General features: G+C 41.7%; 1 long non-coding RNA gene across 4 annotated transcripts; it reads right to left on the reverse strand.

Annotated features, from left to right (window-relative positions):
* Positions 1 to 1898: 1898 nt before the first annotated feature.
* On the reverse strand, positions 1899 to 15911 carry LOC137217644 (uncharacterized). Of its 4 annotated transcripts, none has more exons than XR_010940162.1 (3): positions 15614 to 15911; positions 14721 to 15064; positions 1899 to 4146 (listed from the first exon to the last, which is right to left on the reverse strand). It is a non-coding gene; the product is annotated as an uncharacterized lncRNA (long non-coding RNA). The 4 variants fall into 4 exon arrangements; XR_010940159.1 differs by having other exon boundaries at positions 15385 to 15879; XR_010940160.1 differs by lacking the exon at positions 14721 to 15064 and having other exon boundaries at positions 15385 to 15881.
* Between the last annotated feature and the right edge of the window lie 20 nt (positions 15912 to 15931).

The following is a 15931-nucleotide window of genomic DNA, read 5'->3' on the forward strand; positions in this document are numbered from 1 at the left end:
TGAAATTGACTAGACAGAGTAGGACAGCTAGGCATCACTTGAAGTTAGTGATCATGAGTTCAAAAGACCAGTCAGTACTATTTTTTTCTCCAACATCTGATCTTCTCTTACCATAGAGGTTTTCAGTATTTAAATGAATAAAAAATAAAATGAGTTAATACTGAGTTTATGTTGCATGCACAAAGAGAAATGCTTTATGCCAGATTTTATTTAAATTAAAGACCACATAAGAGCAAAGAATAGCACATCCTGGTTTAATTTTTCTGATCAAGGTAATTAGATTAAAGAAGGATTTCATTTTAGTACATTTATTTCTCTTGAGGATGACATTGCTGAATAAAGAAGGATTTAAAACTGACAGCTAGTTTTGAATTTGTCCATCTACATGTTATTTTCAGAAAAGGAGGAAACTAGAAGTAAACAGTAGCTGTATGATCTGGTATTCTCTAGAAATTTCTTTCTAAAATTCTGAACTGTGCTTATCCATTTGTTAATTCATTCAACAAGCATTTTCTCCATATATCCTTTTTTACCAGTTACAGGGAAAACAAAACTCAATTAAACATGATTCCTAACTCGAAGTATACTGGTGAAAGTGGCGAGTCCTAACCACTGAACTGCCAGGGAATTCCCGAGGCAAATATACTTTTATTTGAACAAATTCTTTTAGAGAACTTGGTCCTATGTACCATCACGTAAAATTAGCACTGATAAATAGAAAATGTTATGAAATTTGTAAAATAAAAAGCTCAAACATTAATAAGTTTAACACACTATATATAAAGTCTTTCTGGCAGGGCTTCTACTTTAACAGTAAACATGCTCATAAGACCACTTTGCATATATGTGCCACATCTTCTTTATCCATTCATCTGTCGATGGACACTTAGGTTGCTTCCATGTCCTGGCTATTGTTCATAGAGCTGCAATGAACATTGTGGTACATGACTCTTTTTGAATTATGGTTTTCTCAGGGTATATGCCCAGTAGTGGACATGGGGAGGGGGAAGGGTAAGCTGGGACGAAGTGAGAGAGTGGCATGGACTTATATATACTACCAAATGTAAAATAGCTGGGTAGTGGGAAGCAGCCGCATAGCACAGGGAGATCAGCTCGGTGCTTTGTGACCACCTAGAGGGGTGGATAGGGAGGGTGGGAGGGAGACGCAAGAGGGAGGAGATACGGGGATATATGTAAATGTATAGCTGATTCACTATGTTATAAAGCAGAAACTAACACACCATTGTAAAGCAATTATACTCCAATAAAGATGTTAAAAAAAAAAGACCACTTTGTCACAACTACAGTCATGTGCTTCATGGAATTTTAGCTAGGATACACTATTAGAGTCTTAAGATTTTTATACTTCCCTTTTTGAAGTCCATTTGGTGTTTTTACAGAATTAACAATCTTGTGAACCTGGTAGTGCTTGTAATTCAGACTTCTATTGAGACCAAGGGCAGAACACACAGCTGGACACTGTGTGGCAGTGTTTAAATACTCTTCCAAAAGCTAATGCCACAGCTCTGTGCATTGATTGCAAATGCAGCCCAGGGTTACGTTTGTCTTTTCTATTGCTGTTTGCCGCATTTTGTTTAGATAAATGGTCAAAATGAACGCCATTGCTTAAGAAAAGCATAAACACAATTTAGTCACTGAATATGGCTGTATGTAGGTTATTACTGTGGGTTTGGCCGAAGTATTATTTTTAATGAAAATTCTGACAGACCAAGATCATTTATGTTTCCATAACACTTAAAAAAATGAACAAGCTATCCAATTACCGAGGTTTAACTTGTATCAATGTAGTTGCACATATAAAATTTGATTGTGAATTTATTTTTCCAGGACTTTTAAATTATGAACATTATTTGAATGAAAGAGAACCAATCTATTGATTATTTACAACTGAGATACAATTTTATTTCATAGATATCTTCCCATATAGTACATAAAACAATGAATCTGAAGCCACCCCCAAAACACGGGATGGGGTGTCTTCCTTGTCTTCCTTCTATTGTTCTTCACCTTCTAAGATGATACCACTCATAGTGACTGAAATCAGACAAGGTGGCTTAAAACCACAGAAATTTATTTGTTTACAGTTCTGGAGGCTGGAAGTCCAAGATCAAGGTGCTAGAGGGGTTGGTTTTTCGAGACCTCTTCCTAGCTTGCAGATAGTGGCCTTCTCACTGTGTATTCACATGGCCTTTTCTCTGTGCACACCTGTCTCTTCCTCTTCTTATAAGGACACTAGTTCTATTAGATTAGGGCTCCGCGCTCCGCTGTTATGACCTCATTTAACCTTAATGACTTCCTTAGAGGCTCTATCTCCAAATATAGTCATAGTGGGGGTTAGGGCTACAGGGGGAGGGGTGGGGCACGGAGACACAATTCAGTCCATAACAGTGTTACTAACAAACATTATATAATTTTAATGTGTGATTATTGTCCTTGTACATAAACTTTCTCAGTATTCCTCTGCCTTTCAGATATGCTGCCATCACAAAGACTTTGCTTTGCCACATTGCCAATTTCATTCCAGTTAATTATAATACGGGTATCTCTATTGAGTGCTCAGTGTATTCAAGGAATTATCCTAGGTTCTGGAGATATATCCATTAATGAACCATACCCCTGTAAGTAACTTGTAGTCTGACCAGATCTTTAGAAATTCAGAAAACTGCCACCTTCAAAGATATCTAGGAGTTCAGGAGTCCCAGATTGTGAACCACCTTACCTAACAACCAACTTCCTTGTAAAAAAAGAAAAGAAGTATTTTATTGACTAATTAATGTAACCAATATTTGTTAACTTTGAGCCTAAGGTACAGCAATAAACAAATTGTATTAAGTGCTTGGCCTCGTGAAACTTGTATTCTAATGGAAGAGACAGACAATAAACAAATTAAGATGTAGAATGTAATGTCAGGTAGTGATATTTTGAATTAAAAAAAAAAAGCTAGGAGAAAGAGGACAACTTGTGGGGGGCGGGCTGCAAGCTAAGGTGCGAGGGAATGCCCCTCTGAAGAGGTGACATCTGAGCAGAGACTAGAAAGAGTGGAGGAGTGAGCCTGTGGCTGTGCGGGGGAGGAACGTTCCAGGTAAAGGACAGGTGCAACGGTCCTAGGGCAGGAGTGCGGTGTGTTTCAGGGGCTACAAGGAAGCCAGTGTGACAGAGCAGAGTGAGCCGGGGGAAGTGTGATAAGTGATGAGAGCATGAAGGATCCTGTAGTGTATTTTAGTCTACAAGAAAAGAAGCCATTGAAGCATCTGGAGACCAGAAGAAATAGAAGCTGATTTATATTTTAAAGCCTCTCTGGCTGCTGTGTGGAGAAAAGATGGGGGGAGTGGAGGCCCAATATAGAGCAGAGAGACAACTGCAGTGATTAGAGTGAGAAATGATGCTGGCTTGCACTAAATTGATAGCATAGAGGTGTTGTGTGTGTGTGTGTGTCTGTGTGTGTTTTAAGGTAGCCCCAACAGGTATTGCTATCACGATTAGTAATTTTTTTCTCTTTTTGGTCGCGCCGTATGGCATGCGAGATCTTAGTTCCCCAACCAGGAATTGAACCTGTGCCCCCTGCAGTGGAAGCACGAATTCTTAACCACTGGACTGCGAGGGAAGTCCCTGATTAGTAATTTTTCTTTTTTTTTTTTTAATGATCACCACTCTTAGGTTCTTTTTTTTTTTTTTGGCCGCACTGGGTCTTCATTGCTGTGCGCAGTCTTTTCTCTAGATGCGGCGAGTGGGGCTACTCTTCGTTATGGTGCGCGGGCTTCTCACTGAAGTGGCTTCTCTTGCTGTGGAGCACAGGCTCTAGGCATGCAGGCTTCAGTAGCTGTGGTAGTTGTGGTGCACAGGCTTAGCTGTCCCACGGCATATGGGATCTTTCCAGACCAGGGATGGAACCTGTGTCCCCTGCATTGGCAGATGGATTCTTAACCACTGGACCACCAGGAAAGTCCCCCTGATTAGTAATTTTTAATCATGAAATATTACATACAAAAAATAACCAACACCTACAATATTCCTGACCAGTACTCCTCAAATCTGTGCATCAGAAACAAGGAAAGTCTGAGAAACTGTCACAGTTAAGAGGAGCCTCAGGAGACATAAATGTAGTGTGCTGTCCTGGATGGGATCCTGGAACAGAAAAAAGACATTGGGTAAAAACTAAGGAAATCTGTAGTTTATAAACTATGGACTTCAGTAATAATAATGCATCAATATCGGTTCATTAATTATACCAAATGTACCACACTGATGACAATGTTCATAGGGAAACTGTGTGGGGGTGTAATATGAAACCTTCTATACTATGTTTATTTTTTCTCTAAATCCAAGTTGAAAAGGAAAAAAAAAAAACCAACAATGTAACTTACATCCATGTATCCATGGAGATGGCTGGTGGTGACGGTTGCACAATGTGATTATACTTAATGCCACAAAACCATATACTTAAAAATGGTTAAAATGATAAATTGTATGTTATGTACATTTTATTGCAATAAAAAAAGATGTGTGACATTTTTGCTTCAGTTTTTTTTCTGTTCACAAGGTTTAGAATTAGATGATTTCCTCATAGTATTATAAGTGACAGAACTGATATTTGAACCCAGATCTGACTCCAAAGCCCATGCCTTATCCACCCTGCTTTATTGTCCCTCCATTAGTGTCCGTGGGACCCCTTCTCCCCTTGCATTTCACATATATTCCAAGGTCTTACCTCCCCCAGAGAGCTCTTAAGATTACTAGCTCATATTCATTCATTCAACAAATATGAATTGAGCTTTTCCTAGGTACCAGGAACTATGCCAGTACCTTTTCCATACTCGTGTAATTCTCATCACAGCCCACAGTGAAAGAGGTAGTGCTGTAGACCTGAGAAAATTGCAGCTTGGAGAGGTTACATCACTTGTTCAGTATTATAGACCTAGTTGTATCCAAGCCAGGCATTAAACTCAGGTGTGTCTAGCTCTAAAGCCAAAGCTTTTAATGGCCTCCTTGTCAATGAACATTGGAGACAAGAGTATTATTTTTATTATTTCTGGTATTGTGTTTACCATGAGGGAAGGTTCATACCTCACACTGTTAGCAGCTTGAGTCGCCCTCATTCTCTAATTGTCTATACCTGTATTTTATGATAGATTCCTCTGGTTATTGATTGTTTCTTCTGTTTATGTCTTTTCTCTCTCCCATAAGATCCTCCCTGTAATATTCAGTGCAAAGTCATCCTGTTCTCTCTGTAGGAATCCCATGCTTCCTTAACACCTCTTGCCTACATCTTTACAGAAGTACCTTCGGGGTCTCTGGATTGATAGTCTAATCCTACTTCAGTGTAACCTAGTAACTGATTCCAAAGTATTCGTAAGGTCAGCTCAGATGATTTCCCTCTCCTCTGCAAAGGAACTTTAAGGGGAGTCCATTGCCTACTAACTCACATTGGGCTTTCAAAAAACCCTTTATGAGCTGGTCTCAACTGACCTTTGAGGTCAAATTAATCTATCTCATTTTTCTTTTGACATGTCTACACTTCTCTAATTGTGTACTTTTTCCTAATACTCTTCCTTTTTCTAGAAAGCCTCCCTCATTTCTGTTAAGACCTGTCAAAAATAAAATCAGATCAAAGTAAAATGTTAAGAGTTTACTGCGCATACAAAAGAAGAGTTCGCAAACTGGTAGACTTCAGATAGAAAGTGGCAAGAAGCTCAAAGGCATGTCCCTATGGGATGGCTTATAACACGAGAATAGGAAGTTGTTCAACCTTTACAATGATTGATTATTACAATAGGGTTTCCAGACAGTAGGAGATTGGTTAAAAGTGATTATCTTATACCATTTTAGGAAGACAATTTAAATTTCATTTATGATTATCAGAGGCATTTACAAGAAATAAATTGAATTTCGTTTACATTCATGAAATAAGCTAGATTAAGTTTCCCTTTCATGGCCTAATTGGTTTTGTCTGCTCACGGGATTTTTTTTTTTTTAAATATTTATTTGGCTGCTCTGGGTCTTAATTGCGGCACCTGGGATCTTCGTTGCCACATGTGGCATCTTTAGTTGCAGCATACGAAAACTTAGTTGTGGCATGTGGGATCTAGTCCCCTGACCAGGGATCGAATCCCTGGCCCCCTGCATCAGGAGTGCAGTCTTAGCCACTGGACCACCAGAGAAGTCCCTGCTCAGGGGATTTTTAAGGCTGGTCTCCACTTTTGGTCATACTCTCAGCAAGTTCTTGTTCCTGTATATGTTCTAGTATAGGGTTACTCTTGGGTACCACTGTTGACGTTGGTAGGATGGATTGGTTTTTTGTTTGTTTGTTTGTTTGTTTGTTGGACGCACCACAAGGCTTACAGGATCTCAGTTCCCCAACCAGGGATTGAACTCGGGTCCTGGCAGTGAAAGAGCCAAGTCCTAACCACTGGACCACCAGGGGATTCCTTTCTTTTTTTGGCGGGGGGGGGTGGATTGTGTGCAGTCACTATTACTGACAGTTGTATAGTCATGGTAGACATGGGTGGTTGGATCACTGAGTTCTTCTAGTTGCCTAACCCTGATGGACATCATCTGATGCGTGAGTAGCTGCTGAAAGGTATTTAAATATCTTGAGAAGATGCAACACACTAGGGAAATTAATGTGATGACTATGAGAATAATAACCAAGGACTGAAAAATTCCCTAGGGCAGAGATTCCCAGGAGCCAAGACTTAACTAAAGAAATCAATGGATGAACCATGTTACCTACCTTTAAGATCTTTTAAATTGGGGGTAACAATTCCTGATTTATTAACATGGAAACATTTTTCACCAATGACAATACACGCATCTCCTTGTTGGGCAGTTAGGTGCCTAAGACTCTTCTATTTGTAAGACTTCTGAAGCAAGGCTGGAAACCTTGGTATCTAAGGCTTGGAGAGAATTAGCTGTGTCACTGAAGCTTTTTTTTTTTTTTTTAAATTTTAGGAATATATAAAACAGTCTTTTCTAATTTACAGGTGCCAATATGAAGAATTAATGCTCTGACAAAGGAAGGAATCCAGCATTGTGTGTAGAGGGTTTTGGTGCTTCATGGATTTCTCTTATGAACTGGTATCTTATGAATAAATGAATCAAGATTGGTGGTTTCATGTGCAGATTTTTTTTGTTTGTTTCTGACTATTGGGAGTTAATAGCTCTAACCCACAATGACCATTCCAGTTTAGGGGAAGTTCCTGATACAGGGTGGTGTTGCATTGGAAATAAAGCCCCACTCCTCTTAGGGACAGAGTTAAATTTTGATGGTATTGGCTTGGGCAATTTGTGGATTGGTTACCTGAGGTTTCTTCAAGAACCATGAGTGGGCTTCCCTGGTGGCGCAGTGGTTGAGAGTCCGCCTGCCAATGCAGGGGACACGGGTTCGTGCCCCGGTCCGGGAGGATCCCACATGCCTCGCAGTGGCTGGGCCTGTGAGCCATGGCCACTGAGCCTGCGCATCGGGAGCCTGTGTTCCGCAACGGAAAAGGCCACAACAGCGAGAGGCCCGTGTACCGCAAAAAAAAACACAAAAAAACAAAAACAAGAACCATGAGCAAGCAGTGCTTCGATTACTGAATTTAAATAGAAGGAAGAATTCGCCATGGGATTAGGGATTGGAGAACATCCAGTCAGGAAAATTTTATTGTGGTCATAGTATTGGTAATGAATATAGGTAGAGAATCTTTTAGGGTTTTGTTAAGAAAGTCTAATCCGAACAGTTTCATTACACTATTGAGGAGTGATAAGTCCCAAAGAGGGACAATCTATTTGATTACTGAAAATATGAAGTGGAAATTTTTCTTTTATTGGAGGATGAATAGGAAATATAATTGGGAAGAACTGGTTAGTTAGGCTTTAGGAATGTGTCCATAATCCATTGGGTTGATACCAAACTGTTTTGTTAGCAAGATATAACTGTAAGAATACATCAGGTTCTTCATCAATCTGGGTACATATCCAACATTCTACTTACTTAGTCACTGATGCTATTTTTTTTTGTACAGTGTCAATTAAGAGGTGTTTATACTTAACATTAGTAAAGCCTTAATAGAATTATTAATAATAAAAGCACGTTAATTTTGGCACCAGTGGTCTTGCTCCATTGACTTGGGAAAGTTGTCTACATCATGTGGTTGTCTGCTTCTGGGGAAAATTTTTCCCTGGTATCCTTAATTTTAAGTCGGCTGTAGGTTGACAGGTCCAAGAGTCTGATGGAGTTCTTTTTAGTTGAAAGATATGAACTCACGGTTCAACACTCTGTAATTTGACTACTATCTGAGAGGTTAAAAGAACCTGATGGGACTCCATCAAGGTTCAAGTGCAGCTTTTGGTTGATGTGTTTTCCCGAATACTGTCACTGGGTTCCAAAGTGTGGGGTAGAAAGTCCTCATCAGGTTGAGGGTCTCTAAAGGCCTTTTTGACCTCCTGGAAATAAGCTTCTAATATTGCACTAGAGCCTTACAGTACTTGGTCATATCAGAGTTCACAAGAGCTGGATGAGCAGGTGGGGTTCTATCATTAAGGGCATGGGTCACCCAGTAATGATTTCATCAGTCGTCAACTTATTTTTTTTTAACATCTTTATTGGAGTATAATTGCCTTACAATGGTGTGTTAGTTTCTGCTTTATAACAAAGTGAATCAGCTATACCTATACATATATCCCCATATCTCCTCCCTCTTGCGTCTTCCTCCCACCCTCCCTATCCACCCCTCTAGGTGGTCACAAAGCACCGAGCTGATCTCCCTGTGCTATGCGGCTGCTTCCCACTAGCTATCTGTATTACATTTGTTAGTATATATAAGTCCATCAGGCGTCAACTTATATTTTCCAAAAGGTGTTGATCTTATTGTCTTAAGAGTTAAAGGTAACGCTTTAGGCCGAGGTAATCCTATGGTCTCAGTTAATTTCGTCAATTTTAATTTTAGAATGCTATTGGTGCATTCAACCTTTCCTGAAGATTGAGGATGACAGGGACAGTGGTAGCGCCATTACGTTTGAATAACCTTGTCTAGTTGTTTTATAACTTGTCCAGTAAAGTGAATCTCTCTATCACTTGAAATTAAGTTTGGGGACTTCCCTGGTGGTGCAGTGGTTAAGAAGCTGCCTGCCAATGCAGGGGACAGGGGTTCGAGCCCTGGTCCGGGAAGATCCCATACTGCAGAGCAACTAAGCCCGGGAGCCACAACTACTGAGCCTGTGCTCTAGAGCCCGCGTGCCACAACTACTGAAGCCCGCACGCCGAGAGCCCATGCTCCACAAGTGAAGCCCGCGCACTGCAACGAACAGTAGCCCCGCTCACTGTAACTAGAGAAAGCCTGCACACAGCAACGAAGACCCAATGCAGCGAAAAATAAAATTTTAAAAATAAATTAAGTTTGGGATTCCCTGAAGGGGAAAAACATTTTCTAATAATTTCTTTGCTACAGTGGTGGCATCAGCTTTCCAACATGGAAAAGCTTCTACTCATCTAGAAAACAGACATACTATTATTAAGTACATACTGATGGCCCATAGAAGGAGGCAAATGAATGAAGTGCAAATGTACATGTTCAAATGGTCCAGATGGTGAGGGAGCAGTTCTGGAGCCACTATAATGGACTTACCCAGGTTATGTGATTGGCAGGTTAGACATTAATTAGAGATGCTTCACACCATCTTAAAACAGTTACCCCACCAATACTTTTTCATAATTTGAATCATTTTGTCAATTCCATGGTGAATAGTCATAGAGTGCTCGCAAAAGTGGCAACTTGAGGGATTCAGGAAACACCAGGTGGCTACTCAGGGTGTCCCAGTCTTCTTTTTATATCAAATTTTCATCCTACTTAGTGCCACTTTTGTTTTCTAATATAGATACACTTGCTTGTCTGTTAAGTAAGTTATCATAAGTGATTGATTTAGATCAATTTTATGGAGTTAATTCATGACAGAGTTTTGGTACACTTTGAATCTCTTGAGTTGCAACCTTAGCATAAAAGTCAGCTATAACATTTCCTTGATATTCACGGTCTGATCTGTATAAGCTTCAACTTTTCTGACAGCAACTTGTGAAGGCTGTAATAGTGCAGAGGAGCTCAGCACTCTGAGGTCCATTTTTTATAGGCATGCCATTTGATGTTAGGAATTCCCTCTGTTTCTATAGTATACCAAAATCATGGACTACTCCAAAAGCATACTCTCTATTGGTCATACTTATTTATAGTTTTATCTTTGGCTAACTCACAGGCTTGAGTCAAGCCAACTAACTCTGCAGGTTGTGCTGAATTAAATTGGGGAAGAACTTTCCTTTCTAATCATTCATTTGGGGCAGTAATAACATAAGAGCCTGATACTTACCTGCAGAATTTTTGGCATAGGAGCCATCAACATAGAGTATTAATTCTGGATTGGTTAGTGGGGTTTCCTATAAATCTAATCTAGGAGTCAAACTTTGAGGAACCAATTCAACACAGTTATACGTCTCTCCTTTGTTGGGTAAAGGCAGGAGGGTAGCAGGGTTTAAAGAGTTATAGCAAAGAATGCATAGGTTTGAAGAACACAGGAAACAGCAGAATCTCATAAGATGTTAGTCTCCTGACTGAGAAATGCTGTGAATGCTCAGTATTTAGTAAACTTTCTACAGCATGAGGAACCTGTAGGTATGATTCATTTCCCTGAAAAAGTTCCGAGGAAGACTCTACAATTTTGTTGCTGCAGCTACTGCTCTTAAACAATTAGGATATGCCCTGACTGCTGGGTCCAACTGCAGGCTGTAATAGGCTATAGGTCTATTTTTTCCTCCATGTTCTTGAGTGAGGACTCCTAAAGCCAGATTGTTCCATTCATGGATGAACAATACAAAGGGTCTAGTACATTTGGGAGGCAATGATGTGGGAGGATTTTGTAAAGCCCATTTGAGTTCAGTAAAGGTTTCCTTATGTTTTATTTCCCAAGGAAGAGATTCCTGAGTGCTATTTTTAGTTCATAGAGTGGGGAAGCCAATAAAGAAAACTACGAGACTCAGGACCTACAATATCCTGCAAGTCCGAGGAATCCTTACAGGTTTAGGATAATTTTGAATGGTATTTATTTACTTTATTAATATTTACTTATTTATTGATTTGGTTGTGCCGGGTCTTAGTTACAGCAGGTGGGCTCCTTAGTTGTGGCATGCGACCTTTTAGTTGTGGCATGCAAACTCTTAGTTGTGGCATGCATGTGGGATCTAGTTCCCTGAGCAGGGATCAAACCTGGGTGCCCTGTACTGGGACTGCAGAGTCTTAACCACTGCACCACCAGGGAAGTCCCGAATGGTATTTATTCTTTCTAAAGACAGAAAGATTCCTTTTGCAGAGAAGTCATGACCTAGATAATGAGCCATCTCTTGTGGTAACTGAAGCTTATCTTGAGGCCTTACAGCCTTTATAAGCCAGTCGTTGTAACAGATATGTTGAATCGATTCCTACATATTAAATCATCTACATATTAAATCAAGGTAGCATTTCTGAGAAATTGCAGCAGAGTGTTTAAACCCTGATGTTAAATTTGTGAAAAGTGTGGGGGAGCCTCAGTAAATCCCTGATGCACTACTGTCCGATACGACTTGATTTCTCCAAGTAAAAGCAAATAAATATTGACTTACTTTGTCCACAGGGATGCTGAAGAAAGCAGAGCATAAGATCACAACTGTAAAGTATTTGGATTCAGTTGGTATATTTGCCAACAAAGTACTTGGGTTTGGTACCCCTGGAAACGTCAGTATCACAGACTTATGGCTCTAAGGTCTTATACAAATCTCCATCCCCATCTACAGGGCTTCTTTAAAGGCAAGATAGGAGCACTGCAAGAACTGATACAGGGGATAATTACCCTCTGCCTTAATAAATCTTCTGTTATAGGGGTGACCCCTTATAGGGCTTCAGGCTTTAAGGGGTACTGAGGTGAGTTAGGAAGCAAATTAGAAGGATCATTCTGAATTGTAATGATCATTCTGAATTTTAATACTTTTTATCCCTGATAAAAAGTATCAGGGATTTCAGAGAGATCTATAACATCTATACTTTTATGGAATTAAGTAGTCTCCTCTGGACAATCAATTTGGGCTTGGAGAACACATAATGCTTCAGTGTCTGATGAGTCTGGAAAGTCTAAGGTTATTTCTCCTGAGGAAAATCTTATTTGGCCTTGTAATTTAGAAAGCAGATCTTTTTCTCCCCCCAAAACAACCAACTTTTTATTGAAGTATAATTGATTTACAACGTTGTGTTAGTTTCAGGTGTACAGCAAAGTTATATATGTATAACTTTTTCAGATTCTTTTCCATTACAGGTTATTTATTACAAGATATTGAATGTAGTTCCCTGTGCCATATTGAATGTAGTTCCCTTGTTGTTTATCTATTTATATATAGTAGTGTAGTTCCCTGTGCCATATTGAATGTAGTTCCCTTGTTGTTTATCTATTTATATATAGTAGTGTGTGTCTATTAATGTATTCCTCCCCTCTCCCTTCCCCCTTTGGTAACCATAAGTTTGTTTTCTGTCTGTGAGTCTATTTCTGTTTTGTAAATAAGTTCATTTGTATCATTTTTATAAAAAATATTTATTTATTTATTTATTTGGTTGCACCAGGTCTTAGTTGCAGCTCACAGGCGCCTTAGTTGCAGCACAAGGGCTCTTAGTTGTGGCACACATGTGGGATCTAGTTCCCTGACCAGGGATCGAACCCAGGCCCCCTGCATTGGGAGCGCAGAGTCTTATCCACTGCGCCACCAGGGAAGGCCCTGTATCATTTTTTAAGATTCCGCATATAAGTGATATCATACTATATTTGTCTTTCTTTGTCTGACTTACTTCACTTAGTATGATAATCTCTAGGTCCATCCATGTCGCTGCAAATGGCATAATTTCATTCTTTGTTATGGCTGAGTAATATTCCATTGGGGTGTGTGTGTGTGTGTGTGTGTGTATGTGTATACATACCACATCTTTTTTATCCATTCATCTGTTGATGACATTTAGGTTGCTTCCATGTCTCGGCTATTATAAATAGTAAATAGCTATAGAAAGCAGGTCTTTACCTAGGAAATTCACAGGGGTAGTAATGCATAATAGAAAAGTATGACTTTCAGAGAAAGAGCCAACAGTTATGGGTTCCAATAAAGGAACTCTTTGAACTTGACTGGAAACTCCCACTACTAAGATATTTTTATTACTCTGAGGAGGTTCTTCATGTATCACGGTGGTTTTAAAGTAAATAGAGTTGGGGTGATGGGGGGAAGGGAGTTCCCTGGTGGCCTAGTGGTTAGGATTCGGGGCCTTCGCTGCCATGGCTCAGGTTCAACCCCTGGTGAGGAACTGAGATCCCACCAGCCTCATGGCAAAGCCACAAAAAAAAAAAAAAGAAAGAAAAAGTAGAGTTGCTCTGGTATCTATCAACATGGTAGAAATTTCTCCATTTAAGTTTAGTTTAATTTTCATCCTTGAGTTAAAGGAATTATTGAAAGTAGCTTACTGGGCAATTTCTTGGAGCCTTATCATTGTTGACAGTCATCACAAGAATCTGGGAGTTGAGAGCTCTCTTTTATAGGGCAACTGGATTGCTAAAAGTGGCCTGTTTTTGGACTTCCCTGGCAGTCCAGTGGTTAACACTCTGCGCTTCCAATGCAAGGGGCGCAGGTTCGATCCCTGGTAGGGGAACTAGGATTCCATATGCTGTGTGGTGCAGCCAAAAAAGAAAAAAAAAAAAAGTGGGCCGGGCTTCCCTGGTGGCTCAGTGGTTGAGAGTCCGCCTGCCGATGCAGGGGACACGGGTTCGTGCCCCGGTCCGGGAAGACCCCACATGCCGCGGAGCGGCTAGGCCCGTGAGCCATGGCCGCTGAGCCTGCGCATCCGGAGCCTGTGCTCCGAAACAGGAGAGGCCACAACAGTGAGAGGCCCGTGTACTGCAAAAAAAAAAAAACTGCTCAGAGCTGGTAAACTAATGTTGTCATTAATAGACATTTAAAAGTTTCCATTAAGAACTGCCTGCACTAGATTCCTCCACCCTGAGCCATTTAAAGCGACAATTAATCTTTAATCTCGAGGGGTATGAATGATGTCCATTTAAAAATAGGCTATGGATTGCGATTGTATAGTTTTGTCTGCTAATCAGATAATACCGCCCCCACAAGCCTCTCTGGTGGTGCAATGGTTGAGAATCCGCCTACCAGTGCAGGGGACACGGGTTCAAGCCCTGGTCCGTGAAGATCCCACATGCCATGGAGCAGCCATGGAGCAACTAAGCCCATGTTTCACAACTACTGAGCCTGCGCTCTAAAGCCCACGAGCCACAACTACTGAAGCCCGCGCGCCTAGAGCCCATGCTCCGCAACAAGAGAAGCCACCGCAGTGAGAAGCCCGCGCACCCCAACGAAGAGTAGCTCCCGCTCGACGCAACTAGAGAAAGCCCATGCGCAGCAACGAGGATGCAACGCAGCCAGAAACAATAAATAAATAAAATAAAATAATAAAATAAATAAATTTATTTTTTTAAAAAGATAATACCGCCCCCAACCCAAAGCTACAGAGATTTCATACATCAAAAGAAATCGAAGAAATTAAATGACACAACAACCTTGGTTCCCTAGCCTACTCATATACTGTCGCCCTACATGTAAAAAGAGGTGAAACTGTGCGCCTCTCTTAAGCACAAATAACCCACCCACCTTCTTCACTTACAGGAAACGGGGTTCTGCGCTGCGACCTCTTCCTGGATCTCTCCCTCCAAGTGCTGTGTTCTTTCGGGTACACTACAGGGTCAAAGCCCTAGTACTGTCACCCCGCGTGGGTACACTACAGGGTCAAAGCCCTAGTACTGTCACCCCGCGTGTTCGAGAAGGCCCTTCTGTAATACGACCTTCCCCGAGAGCGGCACTTCCTGCGGGGTCGCGACCCGCTCCGCGAGGAAGACTGCGAGTGGCACCCGTACTTTCTCTGGTGGCGCCTTCCGGACCGAGGTCGTGACCTGCTCCTTCTCCCGTGCGGGCTCTGACTCCTGGACCACGACCGACTCCAGCGAGACGCTGGAACAGGAACGAGAGCGTCTGGAAGAGCGGGCGAGCCCGGCCACAAGTTCCTTCACGTAGCTAAGACATCGTTGATGCCGGCTCTGAAAAGGGTCACTTCCCCAAAACCCAGAGTATCTCCTAAACCTAATCCTATCTCCCAACGATTTTCCCCGGGAGGGGATGTCTGGTAATCTGGAGACATTTTTGGTTGTCACAACTGGGGGAAAGAAGGGGATGCAGATAAACACCCTACAGCGCACAGGACTGCTCCCCCCCAAAAAAAACAGAATTATCTGGCCCAAAATGTCAGTAGTGCTTAGGCTGAGAAACTCTACCTTAATGCAAACGGGAAAAAAAGGTCAAGTCTCAGAAGAGGGTCACCGCGCTGGGACCCTCTGGGTCGCCCAAGTAGCCCGCTTCCAGAACCGGGAGGTCCCCGCCTCCCGGGAATGACCCCGCCACTCACGCAGGCGAAGCTATGGCGAGGACGGGGCCAGGCTCTGAGAAAATAAACGGGACTTTAAAACCTCTATTAGTGCTGTGGGGCCGCGAACCCGGACCTACCTTTTGCACCACACGGGACCCATGCCTGAGATAACTGTGTGAGCGACCCCAGCAATAGAAACTTTACCACCTCACTGAAGACGGATACAGAGCCCCAACAAACGCCTTCTTTCGAAAGCTTAGGAGAAAGCAACTTCCCACACCTTCCCTGAAATGCCGGACCCACGTATCACTTCCGACGTTCACATGTGAACTGAGCGCTGCGGAAAGTCCCCACAGCTGGCGCCCGGAGCATGCGCAGAGACGTCGGCGCGGTGGGCGTAGCTCTCTCTGGCCCTCCCTCAGCGAGTCCTACTCTCCCCGCACCGCTCCCTCCGC

The sequence above is a fragment of the Pseudorca crassidens genome, chromosome 2 (genome assembly GCF_039906515.1).
Source record: "Pseudorca crassidens isolate mPseCra1 chromosome 2, mPseCra1.hap1, whole genome shotgun sequence".
Taxonomy (NCBI): domain Eukaryota; kingdom Metazoa; phylum Chordata; class Mammalia; order Artiodactyla; family Delphinidae; genus Pseudorca; species Pseudorca crassidens.